General features: G+C 42.1%; 1 long non-coding RNA gene across 2 annotated transcripts; it reads left to right on the forward strand.

The window, feature by feature from the left end:
* Nucleotides 1–898: 898 nt before the first annotated feature.
* On the forward strand, nucleotides 899–2926 carry LOC123185284 (uncharacterized). 2 transcript variants are annotated; one of them, XR_006493292.1, is made up of 3 exons: nucleotides 899–1122; nucleotides 1202–1456; nucleotides 2717–2926. It is a non-coding gene; the product is annotated as an uncharacterized lncRNA (long non-coding RNA). The 2 variants fall into 2 exon arrangements; XR_006493291.1 differs by lacking the exon at nucleotides 2717–2926 and adding an exon at nucleotides 2019–2079.
* Nucleotides 2927–5874: the final 2948 nt, after the last annotated feature.

Genomic DNA, 5874 nt, shown 5'->3' on the forward strand with positions numbered 1-5874 from the left:
GAGCCCTAGATTGGTTCCGCCAAGGTTCCGCCTCATGGCGGCAAAGTCCCATCGCGAAAGCTTGCTTATGATTTTTTTCCTCAACGAAAGACTCCATATAGCAGAAGATGGGCATCGGAGGGCCACCAGGGGGCCCACGAGGCAGGGGGGGCGCGCCCCCACCCTCGTGGCCAGGGTGTGGCCCCCCTATAACATCCCAAATTTTTAGATTTGGAATGCTAATAGGATCATTCTTTGTCATCATGATTTCTATGCATATTTGAATTATTATTATTTTTGTTTATTCAAAGTGTTTTCCAACTCAAGGCAAAAATATTTGGAGTGGAGATAATATGACTTCTCCCCTATTAATTATATTCAGAAAATGCTAAGAATATATTCTGGTGTCTACCTAAATTATTTTTGTCTTTATAGAAACTCAAAGTTGTTTTATAGTGGTTATTATGTTGTTCTTTATGTGCTTGCATTGCATAAAATATAATTTTTCAAAAGTGCATATGTGTTTTAAAAATGTTCACAATAGTCGATATTAGTAGTAGGGCCAATTCCATTTTCCCCCCTAACTTTGTCCCGACCTCATCTTTACCCCATTTTTCCATATTAGTAGTAATGTTTTTACTCTGTGTTCTGGTATTTTTAGGAAGTGATCTTCTATTTTATGTTTAGCCAAATAGACCTTCTGTTCAGTATAATTACTCAGCCAGATATTACTGTTCGTATGGGCTTGGACAGTCGCAGCCCATTTCTATTCCTCGCCCAGTGCGCTGAGGCAGCAGCAGCATAGCGACAGCAAGCCGGCCCATCTCGGCGCAGCAGAGCCCACCCCGCAGCCTTACTTTTTTTCTCTTTTCTTCCCTGTTCCACTGACTACCGTGGCCCGCCTGTCATCTCCCTCCCGAAGCCGTGTTTGTCAGGAACACCTGTAGCTGCCGCACCCGACCTCAGTCGGATCGATCGATCTGCTGCCCCTCGCCCCGTCCTAACTCCATATATATACTCCCCACGTCCGGCTTGTCCGATTTTTCGCCAAAATCGCGGTCTCCCGTGCCCTAGGTTGATTTCGCGATCTCGCCGGAGTTCCACCGCTGCTGACCTCCGCCGTCATCGTTTCCGTCGCCTACAGTGGGTCCCAGCACCTCCTCTTGCCCCTGTTAATTTCGCCATGATCTCCTCTATCGCCTTGACCCACTATCTCGCACAGGGGAGTACCGAACCGAGCGCAAGGACCTCGATCCGAAGATCACAGCCACCGCCCGAGCTCCAGCCACCCTCTGCCGTCAACCCCGTTCGCCACCGACGCCTCTGAGGACTTCTTCGAGACCGCAGCCGAGCTCCGCGCCCCATACGCTACCCTCCGGAGTCTCGAGACCACCGGAGCAGGCGCCACCATCGCCGCCCGAGCTGTCGCGCCGCTGTTTTGTCCAAGTCCGGCCGCCCCAGCCTCTGTTCCTCTCCGGTGAGCTACCCTTAGCCGCCCGATCTCTCTCTAATGGTCCAGATTAAATCATGTCCTGTTTTTTCCCTCTCGAATAGGTATGCGTTGTTTAGCCATCGCAGTGAACACCCTCCAGTCAATCAGCATGCGCCACGTGGCAACGCCACAGCAGCGACGGCAGTTCTTCCCAGAACGCTTTTATGGCATAATTGTTCTTTGCAGATTCCATATCAAATTTTCATTTAGGTTTATCTTGAGATCCGTAACTCCAAATTCATAGATTCTTTTTCCTGTGTACTCGTAGTGACCAGGAAAATATTGAAGAACAAAAGTTTCACATTTTTGAAAAGTTCAAATTTGAATTTGTTTAAATTTGAATTCAAACTTCCGGAGGCCATATCTTTCAAACTGTTGATCCAAATTAGTTGATTCTTTTTGCATTGTGATCCTACCAGCATGTAGATAATATATACCTACTAATATGTTCTATTATTTAAGTCTTCATTTGAATTCGTTGTTGTTTACTTTATTTTAGTGTTATGTGAGCATAGTTTATTTATCGTTGCCTCCATTAATCGTATAGAATGTCTGGAGTGTGAAGCGGATCGGAATTAATCGTTAGAGTACTTCAGCACCGTTCAAGGCAAGTTTACACTTTTGGTTATGCTCACCCTATATTCTGCTATGCATGTATGGTTCTTATGCTATGATATATATGTTTGGTTGATCATTATATTTAGTGCTGCCATGTTTTGGTGTTGATTGTGTTATGTGATGGTGTGATCAACTTTATGGTAGACGTGGGCATGTGTCGAGTGATCCATGAAAGTGGTGAGTGTTTATAGCCGTAGGCTCGGGATTATTAACCAGGTGAATGCGTCACTGGCAGAGCGCTCTATTGTCCCTAGAGAATGCGCCATTGACAGAGCGCACTTGAGGTGAGGTTTAGTTTTCGGAACTTAAATCAGGTGAATGCGTCCTTGGCAGAGCGCTCTATTGTTCCTAGAGAATGCGCCACTGACAGAGCGCACTTGAGACATACTTCTGAAGTTCTTGTCATGTTTATTTAGAAATCTTTGGGTTATCTTGGGCGAGTAAATATTAGAGACGGTTGTGAGTTCAGGTAGTGGAGGTAGGTGAAGACATTCTTCTCCAAACTAACTTGTGTGTTTTGTTTGTCATACATTGCTTTGTGGAGGTAGGTTTGCTATATCATATTGTGTGATTTGCCAATACATTCAATGTATTGACCCTTTGTGGCTGCAACTTATTATGTTGCAGGATTTTCAGATGATCAGTGAGATACAGTAGGGTCGCGAGCCTTCACCCAACATGTTCTCCAGTGGGCATTGATGGACTCGTCATTTATTATGCTACCTTTCCGCTGTTATTGTTGAATAAAGTTAGCTATGTGCTACTCAGTTTGTAATACTTTATGAATTCTGGATCACACGTTGTAGTAAATGATGCACTTGTTATTTGATATTCATATGTATTGTGTGTGCTAGCGGGTTGATCCAGGGACTAGCACAGTGAGCACAGAGACATCGAATCTTATCAGATTTGGGTCGTTACACCCCTCTGGAACTTCTTGCGCTCAGTTTTTTTATATATTCTGGAAATAGCTTCCATGAAGTTTCAAGACTTTTGGAGCTGTGCGGAATAGATCTCTAATATTTGCTCCTTTTCCAGCCCAGAATCCCAGCTCCCGGCATTCTCCCTCTTCATGCAAACCTTGTAAAATAAGAGAGAATAGGCATAAGTATTGTGACATAATGTGTAATAACAGCCCATAATGCAATAAATATCGATATAAAAGCATGATGTAAAATGGACGTATCAACTCCCCCAAGCTTAGACCTCGCTTGTCCTCAAGCGAAAGCCGAAATCGAAAAATATGTCCACATGTTTAGAGATATAGGTGTCGATAAAAATAAAATACAGACATGAGGGCATCATGATTATTCATAGAACAACAACATGTGTATATATATATATATATATATATATATATATATTGTCATATTATCTCTTATGCTAAAGTAACAATTCAATCACAATTTCAAGTATGAATCATAAACTAGCTTGAGAACCACCAAACTCTAATCTCAGTCATTGAGGCAATTGCAATTTATCATAACATAGGAAAGAGTCAATATAAGAGCTTTTCAGCAAGTCCACATACTCAACCATCTTTTAGTCTTTCACAATTGCTAACACTCATGCAATATTTATGGGTATGAAGTTTTAATCGGACACAGAGAAAGATAGGGGCTTATAGTTTTGCCTCCCAACGTTTTACCTCAAGGGTAATGTCAACAATAATAGTTCGTGTGGACTCACACCCAATTAGCTATATATATCAAGATCTTTCCAACACATTATTCTTGCCAAAGGATAAAATGTCAAAAGGAAAGGTGAAGATCACCATGACTCTTATGTGAGGTAGAAGATAAAAGTAAAAGATATGCCCTTCGCAGAGGGAAGCAGAGGTTGTCATGCGCTTTTATGGTTGGATGCACAAAATCTTAATGCAAAAGAACGTCACTTTATATTGCCACTTGTGATATGGACCTTTATTATGCAGTATGTCGCTTTTATTTCTTCCATATCACAAGATCGTATAAAGCTTATTTTCTCCGCACTAATAAGTCATACATATTTAGAGAGCAATTTTTATTGCTTGCACCGATGACAACTTACTTGAAGGATCTTACTCAATTCATAGGTAGATATGGTGGACTCTGATGGCAAAACTGGGTTTAGGGATATTTGGAAGCAAAAGTAGTATTTCTACTTGGTGCAAAGAAAATGGCTAGCAAGAGAGGGAAAGGCAAGCTCAACATGTTGGATGATCCATGACAATATAATTTATCTCACATGAAAGAAAACATAACCCATTACGTTGTCTTCCTTGTCCAACGTTAACTCTTAGCATGTCATACTTTAATGAGTGCTCACAATCATAAAAGATGTCCAAGATAGTATATTTATATGTGAACCTCTCTTTCTTTATTACTTCTTATTAATTGCAACGATGACCAAAACTATGTTTGTCAACTCTCAACAACTTTTATTCATCATACTCTTTATATGTGAGCTCATTACTCTCCATAAGATCCATATGATCTCTTTATTTCTTTTTATTATTTCTCCTTTTATTTTATCCCCTCAAGATCATAGCAAAATAATCAAGCCCTTGACTCAACACTAATCTTTATTATATAGCTCACGGACTCGATTACATAGAGGGATCATAAAGCAAAACTAACAACTAGATCATACTAAAACTTTATTCTACTAGATCAAGATATTATCAAAAGGATCGAACCAAGAAAAACGGTAAAGATAAAAGTGATGGTGATACGATACCGGGGGGACTCCCCCAAGCTTGACAGTCGCCAAGGGGAGTGCCCATTCCAGATACTCAGTTCTTCTTTGTTGGTGGAGAAGGTGGAGTTGTTGATGATGTAGGCTTGTCGTCCCTCTTCCAAGGCATAGGCTCACCATCATAGAAGGATGATCGAGTCTCCCGAATTCTCAAATCTGCAGCCAAACTCATCCTCTTGAATCTATATTCATACTCACAGTTTTGATTTTGCAGGTCATAGATCTGGGCTTGGAGGTGCTCGATTTTCTCATGAAGCTCAAAGATGGCCTCCCCAATGTCCTTGACGTCCAACTTGTGGTTGTTGGTGAACTCCGTGATCAAAATGTGATTGGAGTCGAGTGCATGCTCCACCATCTCCTGACACTTGAAAACTTGTTGCTCCAATGCCTCGAGCCTTGCCTTCGTGCTTCCGATCCTCCTTGGTCCCTCAGCACCGCGGATGTGCAACAACCCCTCACGCATCTCAATGGTTTGAGGGTGTTGCAGCACCTCCGCGAGGTAGGGGTTGATGACCTTCTCGAAGAACTTGTCCTTGGGGGCACTTGAAGACGACATGACAACCTACATCTGTCAGAAAAACAGCTCGAAACAAAGACAAGAGATATTTGCATGGTACGATGGTCAAAACCTTCGGGAGATTATATAATGAATGTTTACCGACCAAAAGAAGTATCATGTAAGAAAATGGAGTCCAGAGAGCACACAAGGTGCCCACGAGGTAGGGGGGCGCGCCTCCCACCCTTGTGGAAGCCTCGTGTCCTTCCTGGACTGCTTCTTATTTTCCTATTTTCTTAAATATTCCAAAACGAAGAAATATTGCCATTAGAACTGTTTTGGAGTCGGTTTACTTACCGTACCAAGTACCTATTCCTTTTCGGAGTCTAAAACATTCCAGAAAGTGTCCCTTATGTATTCCTCCGGGGTTACGGTTTCAATAATATTAGTTTCAACATTTATGGGATTACCTGATATATAATGTTTGATTCTTTGACCGTTCACCACCCTCGGATTTGTGCCTTCGAAGTTGTTGATTTTCATGGCACCGGAA

Source organism: Triticum aestivum, chromosome 2A, assembly GCF_018294505.1.
Source record: "Triticum aestivum cultivar Chinese Spring chromosome 2A, IWGSC CS RefSeq v2.1, whole genome shotgun sequence".
Lineage (NCBI taxonomy): Eukaryota > Viridiplantae > Streptophyta > Magnoliopsida > Poales > Poaceae > Triticum > Triticum aestivum.